The sequence below is a fragment of the Haliotis rubra genome, unplaced genomic scaffold (genome assembly GCF_003918875.1).
Source record: "Haliotis rubra isolate DU_JTF1 unplaced genomic scaffold, ASM391887v1 Scf1363, whole genome shotgun sequence".
Taxonomy (NCBI): domain Eukaryota; kingdom Metazoa; phylum Mollusca; class Gastropoda; order Lepetellida; family Haliotidae; genus Haliotis; species Haliotis rubra.
The window spans coordinates 190522-207056 of NW_025765296.1; the positions used below are offsets into that span (position 1 = coordinate 190522).

The 16535-nt window shown below is 37.2% G+C and overlaps 1 pseudogene; it reads left to right on the plus strand.

The window, feature by feature from the left end:
• Positions 1-11553: 11553 nt before the first annotated feature.
• Positions 11554-12641, plus strand: LOC124268134 (annotated as a pseudogene).
• The last annotated feature ends 3894 nt before the right edge of the window (positions 12642-16535 follow it).

Consider the following 16535-nt stretch of genomic DNA (forward strand, 5'->3'; position numbering starts at 1 on the left):
TTTGAAAACGGATATTTTTCAATGACTATAAATTCCATTTTGATAATTAAATTTCCTGAAAGATATTTAAGTGCATTTTGAGTACAACGGGTATCATCAAACGTACACATCAGGATTCAGCAACACTATAATCAGACAAGCAGTAATGAGGGGTTGTCAAATATCTCCAACAGCGAACATGAAGAATCAATCGGATGCGGGGAGTGTCGAATAGATAGATAGCTGTGCCCAGCCAGAACAGGCAATCCGATCACGCTCCTCGTTGTATAAAAGCTTAATGCGCAATATCAGCATCTTATAACTTGTGCTGTTAGTCTACCCACCCGTTGGGATGAGCTGGAACTATTTGTGTGATTTACGTTTGTGAGTGGATAAAGCAGCAAGACATTGCTGAATGGTTGGAAACTGATGACTTCAACAACATGAGCCTGGAAAGGACTTAATCTTTAAAGCAGTGAGATAGACAAGATATTGGCTAAAGTTCTCAAGTTGCTCATGGCATCACAGATGACAAATGGGATTTAACCAGATTAAGGTAAATATGTCACATATAATCCTTATGTCATAATTATCAGGAAAATTCTTACAGAATAAAGTAAACATGTTAAAGAATAACATCAATTTTCAGAATCCTGTCAGCAACTGAATATGCCTATTAAAATATAACATATTTGTAAAATTGATTGAAGTTACTGTTCAGTTGTCACACTACTATCAAAATAAAAAAATGTGCTGCCTTCTTCCATATTATCTTAAATTTAATTTTTTAATAAAAGAAAGGATGAAATGCACTGAAAAACTAGTCCCTACTTGAATGTTAAATTTGTCTTGGTTTGAATGAAATTTTTTCTGATCAAATCGCAATAAAATTAGTGATGTTAACAGGACAATCAGACAAATTATTTTGATGACCAATACCACTGTTTGAAAAACATCATGATGCAAAAACAAAAGGACAGCCACATATTATTTCCCTGGGATCAGAGGCCCGAAATCAATATACTGGATTCATTCCTGTCCTTCAGTGTTCACTTATACCTTGCCAGGGCTCCAGATAATTTTTCAACATCAGGAGAACGTACTCCTTATTTTTTCAATATAGGAGCACTGGAAAAACCTAAGAGTACATTTAGAGTACTGAATGGAAATTAGTAATCAGTATTCTTGTGTTTCGTTTGGTATATGCACCACAACATTGCTACTCTTGTGTAAACAGGTCAATAAACAATAAAACAATACTTTTTCATATAAATACGCCTGTAAATGATTCGTACACCATTGCTGTGGTGCGTATCTGCTACGTTTTCAAAATTATTTCCTACCGTATCGTGCATATTTTTTATCCGTACATACGTCGATACGGCGCTTATCTGGAGCCCTGCATTGCTATTATTTGAAAAGAAACAAGAATGTCACATAGAAGTGACAAGAGAGGTTACAGGAAACAAACAGCTACACATTAATAATCTTATTGCCAGGCTTCTCAACATGAAACATCACATTTGACAGATGCTACACACACTTGATCTTGCACCTTGAATTACCATTGTCTCCTTTGCCTAAAACATGGCATGTCAACCAAACAATTATTGCCACAATATCCCTAGAGTTCAATGTCATTATTGACTGTTGTTCTTGCTGATCTCTGAGGACAGGCATTCTTTCCAATTAACTCGGACTTCAGACTGAGAGTCTGATTTCATCTATAATTTACCAATATTCAAGCAATATCATGACTAGGGACACAAGAAAAGACCTTCACACAATGAACCATTGTGTGTACTTAAACATGGATCTTTGATTTGACAAGAAAATGCCATCTTTGGTGAATCCGAACCAGGCTTCTGACATGTTGGCTGCAGTGGCACACCCCTATGACAGGGTTTGAGATTGAATCTGCTATAAGGACAAAAGTAAAAATCAGACAAGACTAAACATTTCCTTGTGGACTGCTACTTTTACCATAGCGTCGATGGAAACTCTGTAGTGGAGTTTATTTCAGCAGACTAGTTTAAATATAAACAAATCTCTAACCCTGCATAACAAAATACAAATCCATATGCAGGGCTAGATTTCAAACATACACTGGTACAACCTGAAACTGCAATCTAATAATAATACGAACCTGCACCAAGTGCATGTTAATACATGTACTTTGCTGTTTAAAGAACACAGACTTCAGATGGAAAACAGAACGATGAGGAACTTGCCTGGAGCGACTCTTTTTAAATGACAACACGGACAGTGACTGAATAACTGTTACTGTTCATGTCATGAAACATTATGATGTGATCTAAATAATCTTATCAGAACCTGAATTATTTTGTTCATAATATTCCAATTTTGTTATAATAATGATCTAAATGATCAATTCAGGACTATGCACTGTTTTTCAAGTAAATTCATAAAGGACATAAATATGATAGATGAATAACAATAAATTCTCTAATAGATGGTATGTAATGACAAAGTGTATGTTTATGCTATATGGAGAAAGACAAGTGGTTAACTTACTTAAACTAAAAGTAAACTCGATAACTTAATTATACCTAATAACTAATCTTCTCCTGTCAAGGATTCTGTTCGGTCTTTTTATCATACACCTATCAGTGTGATATGAGGCATCTTGCATGTGTGATAAAAAGGGTATTTTATGGCAGATTTCATATCAAACACCATATTAGTCTGAGACCCTTATATCATCCATCAGGTTGGTATGGGGGTCTCAGGTGATATGTGGTGTGCTTTGAACATGGAGATAACCTCTAAGTTTGGCTATTTATAACACTAAACCTTTTGACTTCAAATTCAGCCAGTGATTATGAACAGGCCACTTCAGAAGAATAACATTGTTTTCATTTAAGGGTTTGTGAGGATGCTCTGTATGTTTTGATTTGATTTGGAAGAAACGTCTAAAATGATGGGGTCTTAGACGTTCAGCACTTTTGTGAAACTCACTAGCAAGGGTCTACTGTCTCAGATCTTTACCACTGTTGTGAAACTCACTAGCAAGGGTCTACTGTCTCAGATCTTTACCACTGTTGTGAAACTCACTAGCAAGGGTCTACTGTCTCAGATCTTTACCACTTTTGTGAAACTCACTAGCAAGGGTCTACTGTCTCAGATCTTTACCACTGTTGTGAAACTCACTAGCAAGGGTCTACTGTCTCAGATCTTTACCACTTTTGTGAAACTCACTAGCAAGGGGCTAAGATGTTAACAAACATATGGAAACACAATCAAGGAGAATTTCAGATTCGAACATTTCTATGAATAATTTAACCATGCCATTTCATTTCAAGATATTCTTATGATCTTCACTGATAAACTCCAGTCAGCTCTAAATAAGTTAACTGAGCCATCTTTCAGAGCATCCCTTATCAACCAAAAGCAGAAGCTGGACCTAATTCAGGCTCAAGGGCTGCATTGATACAATCAAACTCATGAAACTTAATTGGTGTCTCCGTATCTAAATATGTCAAAAGTTAAACACATCTGCCAACAGAAACAAAGTGGAAGGGCGACAATACAGAGCTGTTTCTGAAACTGTAAATGATTAATTAACTTCACATGATGAAGGATATTTAAAAAAAATTCTATTTGCGTGTAATAAGAGTTAGAAATTAATGATTCCTTGTCTCTGCTTCAACATTCAAATCAACGGTTGGATTATCTCTAAAATCAAAAGTTGTAACATCAAACACTGAAGACCTGTCTTCATTTCAAACTGTCAACATATTAATCAAGCTGTTTTTTTTCACTCAACACACACACACGCACGCATGCACACACACACACACACTATTCACAATTTGCTAAGGATCAAATCATTGATTTGGTTTAAATATCTAAGCCTATTGTAAGCATGGATCCAAGGTTTCAGTATGTCATTGCATCTTGTGGATCCCATACCTGCTATTGACAGGTGTTGTGTACTTGTCAATGACTCGTTCCATGATTTGCAAAATGGTTCATTGGTGCCATGAAAACCATTTTTATGGTTACTCATGTATCAAGTGCATACGGTTAGCTTAAAGTGGCTGTTTTCCTAAAGATATGTTACCATATCATTATTTATCCAGTTTTAAATCAATACAATTTCAAATTATAAATATACGTTTAAGTAAAGTAGCGAATTTAGTGATCCTTAGCAAAGTGTGAGTAGTATATATATATCTATATCTATTTATGTTTATTTTTTAAATTTTATTTTATTTTTTATATTGAATAGATTTGTTTGTAAGCAGTTACATTCTCTCAATCACACCTGTAAGTAGGTGGTTACTGACAGGATCAGGTGGTCAGTCTCACAGACTTGGCTGATGCATGTCATCATCTCCCATTTGTGTACATCAATGTTCATGATGTCAATCACTAGATTGTCTGATCCAGATCATTTACAGGCTCATGTCACTGGAGCATTGCTAGGTGTGGCATTTAAGAATTAACAGACTAACAATACTATTCTGCTCTTATGATAAGCATTAAGCATGTGTATAGATTTAACTGAGGATCTTTTAAAAGAGCATTTTCTAAAACATTTGTCAATTTTCCTGCATCTCAGATCTACTATGATAAATCATGCCATCCACTATCAGAGGAATTGTTTTGAATCTTTTTTGATTAACACAATGCTAAAAATAGCTATCCAATAAATGTACACATACACTTATCCATGAATTTGAATGAATGCTGTATGATTCAGAGGAATAATTGTGATTGTTTTTAGTTATAGTTAATTAGCAAAAAGAAATTTTGCGCTATTGTGGGACATGAGTTAGAAAGAGGATGAGTGGTTGAGTGATTGAGTGTTTTGGTGATGAGTGGTTGAGTGGTTGGGGGATTGTGATATAGAATGGTTGAATGGGTGAGTGGTTGAAAATTTTTGTTTTGAGAGGGTTCAGCGGTTGAGTGGTTGAAATGTCGAGCAGTGATGGGACTTCTAAACTGACAATATTTGTGTAACATCCTCAAACAGCAAGTATAGGGTGTCTGGCCTGTTCCATCTGACTTCCCATGGGGAGACAATACACAAGAAACATTCTTCAAATTCCACATCCATCCTGATCATCTCCTTTCATTACTTCTAGCCACGATGTATACAATTTGTCCAAGAATATGAAATGAATCCAAACATCTTACATCTTCTTGCATTATATTCTCAAATGATTATTCAAGAGGAAATGCTTTATAATTTGTGACTGAAGGTTAAAGTAGGAGGCCAGCTGAGCACCTGTTCATGGCAGCAATAATCTGCAGACCTTAAAGAACAGTCTCACTTTATCTGGGCCATGTGGCCATTGTAACAATAAACAATTGTATTTTCACCACAAACAACAACAGTTTCAAGCATTCAAGCTTCATTCTGTGACAGAATCCAGACATCATTGGTTGAATTCCTTCTTCCTCCAAACAAATAAAATCAGCATTTGTTTTGAAATTTGATAGAGCAAATTATGCCACAGCAGTTGTCTCTGAAACTTAGTGGTGGCGCACTCATCTGTCGATTACATTCTGATAGAGAGGGCTAGGTGATGTAAAAAAGGGAGGTATTATTTTTTCTTCCTTTTTATGGTCTTGTTAAGATGGACTGCAAAATGTCTTTGTATAGTGTGCTATGCTTTTTGAAGGATTGAAATTTACTGTTAAATTTAATGAAAATCTAATGAGTGAGTGAGTTTAGTTTTAAGTAGCACTCAGCAATATTCCAGCTATAAGGCGGCAGTCTGTAAATAATCAAGTCTGGACCTGACAATCCAGTGATCAACAGCATGATCATCCATCTACGCAATTCGGATACGATAACATGTGTCAACCAAGTCAACGAGCTTTACCCGTTAGTCGCCTCTTATGACAAGCATGGGTTACTGAAGATCATTTCTAACCCGGATCTTCACAGGTAGATAAACTAATGAGGAATGCAAGATGATGACAAATACTTCAGTATTACAAGATAAAAACAACTTATAGATAGAGAGAAAACAATATATTCCCCTTTGTCATTATCGAACACAGCAAGTTCTGTGACGCTAAAGCTTCCTATGAGGCTATTTACAAGAAAACATACAATCATATGGGCAACAACTGTTGGTTTGTTGTATTTTGCGATGTTTTTAATGCAGATTGATACACTATTTTTAAGCTGGAGTGACTACAACCTGCTGATGTGAGATATATATGGATGATATGTTGTGATAAGCAGTAGGTAACATTAACAACAGGAAATGGATAACATGCAGACACAGATAATTGGATGATTACAGGTGTACATTAGAAAGACAAATAGCACAGAGGTAATAATGCCAGATGTACAGTAAAAACTGAAGGCAATATAAAACTGAATGATTCTGAACCACGACTACGGCAAACACCTCTTGGCACATAGCTTGAAGTTCCTTGTCAAACAGACAAATTTATCCAAATGTACTGAAACTGATGTCTCAACCGACCATTTCTTATTTAATCAGACAGACACTTTCACCTTATGCAGTTAATGACTTCCTCTTTTTGATGAGAATGTCTTCTATATATGGAATGTTTCCCAATTCAGCACAGAAAAATCAATGAGCCCTACTTACAGCAGCCATCACAGTGACAAAACAAGATGCTACAAGCTAAGTACTATAAACTTTGAATTAATGCTGCACTTCAAGCAGCAGGATTAGACAAAATGGGATCAATAAGACAACCAAAGGTATCCTACAAATTGAAGTCTATATAGTGAATGAGGGAGTTTAGTTTTACACGGCTTTAGCAATATTTCAGCAATATCACGCGATGGACATCATAAATAGGCTTCACACATTGTACCAATGTGGGGAATCGAACCTGGGTTTTTAAGTTGATGGCGAATGCTTTAACCACTAGGCTACTACCGCCCCTGAAGTGTGTATAAAAATAATCATTTGCAATGCATGGAAAGGTAAAATGCAGGTAATTTTCCACACAGATGCTTACATAGTAAAATGCTGACCATTACAGAACAACTCACCAGCAGACAAAAACTCTACTTGAATTTATTTGTTGATAATACTTTCTGTAGTTTAATATGGATTCTATGGATTTACTCCTCTCAAAGACAGTATACTGACTTGTAGGTGAGATGAGGTGAAATTTGGTTTAACGTCGTGCTTGAGAATATTTAGCTCATATGGCCCGGCGTGCATCGTGTGTATGTGTATGTGCGGCTGCTTGTACTAGCCCAGACTTAAGCTGGTTTTATAGTGCTAGCCCACTGAGATACCATGCACTTGATGAAGCATGAATACCCCACTCAGACACATTATACTGACTCCGAGCCGACCAGTCCTTGTTGTACCCATTAATGCTGGCGCCAGGCAGGGGGCCAACAAGTACCCATATTTTAAGCGTCTTTTGGTATGATCGCGGTTGGGGATCGAACCAGCGACCTTCTGCTCTCGAGTGGGCCAGCTCTAACCACTACACCCGCGGAGGCGGTCACTGACTTCGAAGCTGACCAGTACCATGTTAAACATTTTACATTGTAAGGGGATCAAAATGTGGTCTATCCACATCATCATGGAGACATTTGATACAGAGAAGAGTTGAAAATTGCCAGTCTTGCATTAAGAAAATCCTTTAGCAAACGCAAGATCAACAACCTTTGAACTATACATCCTATTGTCAACATAATCTACAATTTCACTAATTATGTGAGTGACACATACCAAACCAAATGACAATATAATGAAACACTAAACCATCATGATGACACCCTGCTATTGTTGCAGTTGATTCTAAACTAGGAATTCATTGGCCATTGTGAATGGACATTTTATTACCAAACAAAGCTGATGCAACAGAAGGTCATTATGCAAAATTAGAGAGAATTTTTCTACAACTTAAAGAAGTTAAGGACAACTCAATTAGGTTACCAAATATAGCTATTCACATATTGATATAAACCAATATGTAACCACGGTTTTAACTTGGAGAAATCAATTGAAACCATATGACATTCATTCAAATCCGTCCGAGAATTCTATTTCGGAATCAACATATTCTCATGATATTTCCATTACTGAATTTCCCATGTGTTTCCAATATCAAAGTCGTTAACTGAAGGGCGAAGTGGCCTTTACAAAAAGCTGGGTGATTTAGCAGTCTGAAAGCATTTACTGTGGCAATCATCTCCACAATGAGATTATGCAAATATTATCTTCAGCTTGATGTACACATTGTCACGCCAATGACCTGGAGGGATAGCTATGTACTCCCAAATTGCCACAAAAGATTAAAAACAATACCCATGCCTAACACAAGCCCCGGAGGCACAAAGAATGTTTTCAAAACCAGACTGGTTTTGTCAGTTTCAAGTCATCAGCAGAATGTTTCCCGACACCATGCGGTGTGTAGTAATTATTGTTGTGTAGCAGCATCGGAAAACATGCCCACTTGCAACCTTCTATCTGTTCGTGACCAAGTCGAGAAACCCAAAAGGAATTGTTGTTAGTGTTGTAAATATACCACATTTAAGAAGGCCGAAAGATGAAATAAGACCTTGTGATAAGAAACTTAACAATACTGTCATTTATGGAGTAAGTGTATATGGAGATCCAGTGAAATAGACAAGGCTTATCACCTGTTGCCATGCAGTGACTGCCTGTTTTGTACTTCCGTTATCTCTGATCAAAACATTCACCAAATGTAATGTGAAAGGACAAGAGCTGTGTTGTGTTTCACTCTGATCTTTTTAGCAAATTGTTATCCAAGTTTTTCTTAGACTTGGGCAGAGAACTGACTAGTTTTGAATGGATCATCACCACCACTACACATTTTCCTCATGATCATCATCAAAACACATCATCATCATCATCATCATCATCATAGGACATCATTAGAACACATCAGTGCATGAAATAAGGACCATCCGACCGCACGAGATGGTCTAGGTTTCTGAGGATGGTCTAAATTTACAGCTGGCCAGCCCGATGGTCTGGTAAATATTTTAGATGTTCCATTCAGCTGAGCAAATTCACCATATCTTGGTGTCTGGTCTGGTTGAATCCATTTTGGGCTGGTAACTACAAAATGTTACCAGCTGTTACCTGATGTCTGGCTGGGTTTTTGGCTTATTTTATACACTGTCATAGCACTTCATCACATCATCACAACACTTTGTCATCATTACAATACATTCATCATCAACATTGATACATTTTTACATTCTGAAATGCAGTCATCTTAATCCCTGCACATAAAACAATGCCTAACAATGACAGCAGGACAGGAAATAAATGATGAAACATTATTCATATCTACCAGGTCAGGAGTTCTTTCCCTGAATTGGTTTAAAAGGATATGATGCAATTTTTTACTGTACATAATGTAGAAGTCACCTTAGGCATTGTATAAATAGATTTTTCGGTGTGGGTGGAATATGGTTGGTGGCTGACAAGGGAATTTAAATATCTGGAAATATACCCATGGCAACAAATAAGGAACACATGAAAGTACAAGTGTCCCTTTATTCTTTTCAAGGTTTCTTCACCCAAGGTATGTATTGCACTGTGGTGAAATTCTGGAAATAAATAAAGAAACACTTGTGCTTTCGTAATCAGAATATGAGAGGTATATTCTTTTTTCTGATCAGTGACAAGTAAGGCATACGCTGAACTGTAGTTTCTGAAGCTACTTCAGTTGAGGGTAAATTACATAATATGACTTTAGATTATTATCCTTATGTTGTATGAAGCATTATACATTACTCTCATATGCCATGTATATTCTAAATGTGTGACAGAAACACATGGGGTAATGATAATTACTTATCAATTCCTGGCAGAGGAACAGCAGAATATGGTATATTGACCAGATTTATTGAAATTTTGGGAATATGTTTAATTGGTTCTAGAGTATAAACAACCTTGACCAGCTATCAAGATTAGCTTGGTTTCATTCAAGAGGGACAACTCTGTTAATCCTTTAACATTAGTTTGTGAAGAGTTATCCCCTTTGTTTTACTTGCTAGCCTGACATGACATTTTCAGTGATCCTCAGTATGGATGATTTAGATTTGTTGAAGTTGATTTTGGAGTATTATAACAAGGGCGTTAGATCAGCTAAAGTGATTTCAAGTAGAATAGGTATCCCTTTGTCCACTGTTTTGATTGTGTTTTGAAAAATATTACAAATGGATATGGCATTGAGCACCAGGGAGGCGCAGGTAGGCCCAGAAAATTGACTGTCGGTGACAGGAGGAGTTAAGAAAACTTAAGGTTGGATATGATTGATAGAGGAACTGTGGCTGTCTGTAAGGAGACAATTAGAACTGGGCTGCATGCACCACAATGGAGTTGTAGAAAAATTCGAGAATTCCATCACCGATCATGAAACCTGAACAAAAGGAAGCTGAAGAGTTGAACTGGTGCTTACAGCATAGAAGTTTTAACTGGGACAATGTGATTTTCTCAGATGAAAGTTCTGTGTGTCTGTTTCCTAATACACTAAAATTCTAGACCAAACAAACTGAAAAACCTTTGTATCAGCCCAAAGTACAGTCCGAGGAGAATTTAGCGTGTGGGGGTGGCATATCTGTGTTAGGAACTAGCCCTCTGTGTATTGAAGGAATATGAACAGTGGCCAGTTACACAGATATTCTCGAGACATTTACTTCCATCTGCTCATGAGTTCTATGGAAATTTTTTGATTTTCCAGCAGGACAAGCGACCCAAAACATCGTTCAAAGCATTCCACAGGCCTGGTTTAGGACCCAAAATATGACATTATTAAGATTAGCCAAGCTATAGCCCTGACCTAAATCAATAGAAAATGTTTGGGGACATATGAAAAAAAGTGTCAATAAGAAAAATCTCACAAATATTGCTGAAATAAGAAAGAAGAAGGTGGTCGATATTGGGACAGCATGGACCACAACTCTAACTAACTTTGATCAGTAGTATGCCTTAAGCCTTGAAGCCTGCATTGCTGCCCATGGTGACTTGACAAAATACTAACTGTTCACCTGTCTTTGAATCTGGAGTTATGTTCTGCTAATATTCACATTTAATCACATTGAGTAATGGTGAAAAAAGAAAATTACAATCTTTAAATTCTCTCAATAATTTCTGGTTGTACTGTAAAATATTTTTAAGATGTATATTATTTCTTTGGGCGAGAATCACTGTCATAACACACTGCACCACATGGTCATTTTATTGCTATACCTAATTTAATATACACTTTCCTTTTTTCAGAATGCTCAAAAAGAAACTGTAAAAATGGGACCAGTGCTAAAGAGACCAAACCAACCACAATCATCTTGATCTACAGAACACAACCATCAGTATCTCCAATATCAATTGAAAAGAACCACCATAATATATTTTAGATGACAATAGCATCCATCAAGATCACAAATAAAAGAAAACAACTGTTAACATCTGTATAGGACAATGATATAACAATCAGTACATATGGAAACTGAGCTGTTTCTGTATGAGCCAAGGTCAAGGACATTTTACTAGTGACCTCATACCAGGAGAGGTCAGGGACGCACAACCAGTGATCTTTATATGAGTACGGCTTACAGCAATGTGGACAAGTACAGTTGCAATGGAAGTGTTAAATGAAAGCGTTTCTGTATTGCGACATCCCCAAATTCCTGATGAACCAGTCATTCGCGAAGACACAGTTCAGAAAATAATCTTCATTTTGCAATTCTTATCATCCCTATGGCCATTATTTGGATGTATTGGAAATATTCTGGAGTCTTTTGTACTTATTCATCATGCATTATGCGGACTCGACAAATTGCTGTCTTGCTGCACTTGCTGTGTCTGACTTTCGTGCTGTTCCACAGCCTTTGGTATTCCATGATTATCATCTACAAGTCCGCGTGATCCTGTGGCTGCTGCCAATCTCCGATAAACGACATATCCGGTTATTGGTGCTTATGGGAGTCGTTGTAACTGCCGAATCACAACTTGGCTGACAACGCTACAAATTATTGAAGGTTTGTTGCCGTATATTGTCCGATGGCGAGAACCATCTGTGGCAAGAAGCAAACACACCTCGGCATCCTGATGATCTGTTACTGACAATCATTGCCTTCCTGCCCCATGCTCTGAAATACCGACCAGAAACTGTAACCAATAACAACAGAACTATTGTCATCCTTCAAAAGCGATTCTTGAAGAACCATCAATTCTGTGCCATTTATGTACGATCCTCAACTTATTTTGTTCAGCTTTGTCCCCATAGTTCTGCTAATAATTCTGAACATTCTCATTGTAGAAAGCCATCACGGCAAACCTGGAATCTCCGTCAGCATCATGAGCAAGGGGAGGTAACCCTTGCAACATGTCTGAACAGAATCGCATCACAATAATGCTCCTTATTGTTTCCTTTGTCTTCCTAATTTGCATACTGCCAGGAGCTCTCAACAGTATCACATCCCAAATAGGGGCAAGATTACTCCGTCTTGGATCTAACGGAACCTCTTTGCTTGCATTTCATGCATGACCTACTTCCTTGAAACTGTGAATTCATCAATAAATTTTATCATCTATATGGCTTTTAGTGCCAAATTTTTGCGAACTTATCAAGAAATATTTTGCTGTATAAAGCCAACAGCTGTTTACATGCCAGTTCAGCAAAGGGAGATAATTAAATTTGTTTGAGTTCCCTGGCATCAACAGGTTTCATCTGGGTGTAATGGTGTTTTCGTGAGTTCCGACTATCAACTATACTGACTGATCAGCGAAGACACCAGTTCCACAAAGTCAGATGTACGAAAGCCAATATCCAGCTTTGACATGGAAAATATTAAACTGTTGAGTCAACGTGATAAAAACCTCTCAGGTGAGAGTGACACTGGAGTAGTTCGAGTACAGCTGAACTGTCTATAGTGTGGAAATGTTCAGTACAGCTTAGCAGCCAATGGGTTGTAAAGTTTGGCTGAACAGTGTGGAAGACCAGTTCAGTACAGTCTTGGAGATTTGAATAGTATGGCTGAACAGTATGGAGAGTTGAACAGTTCAGTTGAACAATCTGGAGAGTTGAATAGTTAGGCTCAACAATGTTGAGAGATGAATAGTTGGAAGAATTTTATTGAGATATATACTTCAGTAAATCTGAAAAGTTGGGTCCAGTGGTATGGTTCAGTACAACTGAACAGTTGGATAGTTATAGGTCACATGCAACCAAAAATCAAACATAATTAAAACACAATTATCGGTTATTCATGACATAATATACATTGCTGATTATGAAAAAACATATAGAAAACAAAATTATAAAAGTGCAATGCAAATCAAAAGTGCAATATTTTGTGCTTGGGTTAACTTCAAAGAAAGCGAAGCAGCGAGGGATACCGAACCCAGTCAGGCGTTTCCTTTGCAGGTCCCCTCCGCGGCTCATTGTATGTGTGTATATATAGAGATGTTGGGTTTTGTAAATATATGCTCATTTTTTTGTGTGTAACATTTTGCAATCAGCAGACATCATAACATGTCATGTGTACAAGTATCACACCTGCCTGTCTGTGCTAATTACATAATGTGACAGAAGAGACTGAACTTTGAGCCATAAATCAATGCGTTTTGTTTATGGTGTATAGCCTGATAAGGTGTTAAGTTCAAATTGCATGTGGTCCAGTGATTCAGTTGTGTTTTTGCATATTGTCATTAGCAGACAGGCAGGCAGACACATAGGTGTCAATAAAACAGAGCATTGAGTTTTGATAAACGACAGCGACATATCTATATCACAGTTAGAAATTCTGTCAGCGTAAAATAATGACATTTGCTTTTAGAGTATAGAACTGAGAAAGTGACTCGGTAAAGAAGAGCGTGTGGTGAAAATAGATAAATGAAATTATATAAACAGTTAAAATGCGAATCTACTGTCATAACAAAAAGTCAGCCTGTGGAAATATCCAGCAAAACATTGAAAAATAGCTCGCACCAAAGCCTTCACAGTATTCACGGGACAACCCAGCTTCCAAGCTTCGTGAACTTATTTCACTGCGCATATGACCTTTAAAAACATCAACTGAACAGTCCTGAGTAGAGTTCAATACTTTAGTTCAAAAAGCCTTGAGTGAGATACTTTTATTCAATGAAATCTGGTTTGAATAGTTCAGGACAGATGAACAACCTGGACAGTGAAAGTAGTACAATAAATAATTGAACAGACACCAGTGGGCAGGTAAAGTTTGTCATTGTAAGAAATGATTCAGATCTGATATAGTTTAGTAGACACAGATTAACAATCAGTAGATTTATGATACTTCATACAGTTCTGAACAGCTGAACAGTGATATGGTTCAGGGGTCTGAAAGACAACAATGGCACCACCAGCCACAGTCTCAACACACTGGTGTTATTAGTACAGCTGAGCAGCCAGTGAAATAGTTCATTACAGCTGAGTAGCATTGAGAGATTCCTAATTGAGAGTGGATAGGTTTAATTAGGACAGCATTGAAAAATATCAGAACAGCTTAATATACTGTATAGTAGATTTGAAGACAGAGGAAAAGTTCAGTACAGGTGAACATCCTGGACAGTGGAATAGTTCAATACAACAAGAGCAGCCAAGTGCTTATAGTAATAAGCTTCACAACTTATTCACAGTGTGTAATATGTCTTCAAATTCATTTGTAAATGGTATGTCTGTCTGTCTGTCTGTTGATTGTGTTTTGCATCATTTACAGAGAACCAAATGCTATCTCTCTCCTACATGTTATTGGCAGAAGATATTGCACTGTGTCTCAGAGTCTGCATGGTCATCATTGAATAACAAAACATGCACCACACAATTTCATTTGTCCATTTATTCGATGGAATTTTCCTGCATGGCTATTTTCTTGAATTGGGTCTTTGAATTCGGCTGGGTGGAAATCCTGTAGTATATCTGACATTAAGGAAGGGAGACTCCTGTTGACCTTTCGCATACCATGCGCTTCTTTTGTGCAGAAGAATTGGTGGCTTTATGTCACCATGGGATTTATTGATATACCGGTAATTTTTTCAAAACTTTGTAGGGATGTCTAACATATTCACTGTTGTTTTGTGGTTTTCATTATGCCCTAGATCTCTTTTCACCGTGAAGCTTTCATGCTGCTCCCTGAAGGGATAACAGAGTTGCTGACCTAGGACAAGTAACCTTTACTTGTACACAGAGACTGCATTAGACAATAACGGCGCAATCAGCAGCTTCCTGGGTGACCTCAAACCAATAAACGGTAGTCCTCAATTGGGTTTAAGAGTGTTCACCTGTGAAGAGATCCAGCTTAGAATTGGTCTTCAGCTTAAGCCCCATGTTTATTAAGTAAGAGGAAGGCGAGTAGCGGGACCAGTGAGTGCAGTGGTTAGACTTGCTGACTTGGTTAACACGTGTCCTCATATCCCAACCGTGGAATTCGATGCTCCATAATGCCTCCATCAGTGGATTGTCACAGGTCCAGACTGGATTATTCCACAGACCCGCCGCCATACATATATAATACTTGCTAAATGTAGGCGTTTAAAACAGCAAATCAAACCAAGCCAAATGTTTGTGATGCGGTATATGCGCCTGTACATGGAAATACACAAAATATATTACCATTTACAATTTTTCATACAAGCACACACCGCTAACATTGGAAATAACAGCTTAACCAGTTATTATAACAACACTCAGCATTATGACCCACTCATCCTTTCTGGTTGGAGTTCCTGGAGTTACTTTAAATATATATTTAATATTGGTCCAATGAGGGATCACTTGAACGCAAACATATAGCTGTGTATTGGTTGTTAAAGAATCTTATATCTCCTATTTGTGATTTACCTTCAATACAAATCATAAAAGCAACATTTTATACAAAAGAAATATTAACGTCTTTAAACATCCATAAGAACAGGACTGTAGGAGTTGAAATACTAGTATAATGAATACAAAGAAAACTATCAATACCCAATGAAAAATATCCTTGTGAATACTTAGTGGCTTAATATATAATCCTGTAGCCCTGTGTTGTGAGGTGGGATTATTTAGGAGGACTACCGTCTCTATGTCAGTGTGTGCATTCACTTTATCCACTGAATTATCAGGGGGATTAAACCAGCTTTCGTTTCTCATACTTCCATTGATACATTAGGGAAGTGCTCATTGGGGTTATCAAATAGAGTGGGCCTTTGCTGATTTATGTATTTGGTAGGATATAAGGATACATATATATTTTCCAATGCGAAAAAAATTCATTTCACTCATTATCACATACTGCTATGGACTGTTGATTGTCTTCTTGATGAATAATGTTTCCTTATATATCATAGATGCATTGAATAATATGTCATTCCGTCAACAATAAACTTTCTTTTCAATTACTGTCAGTGGTCAGCCTGACCTTTTCAAAGATGATTTGATCATCTTTGTGCCTGGAAACTCACTTGTGTACAATGTATCCTATCTGAAGCCAGTGATTTCATGTTTACTGAAATGTTTGGTCCAAACTTTATGTAGATGGATAGAAAAAATCCCCTTTCATTGTGTTGCTGTTGAAGGGGATTCAAATTAGGTTCTGCGGG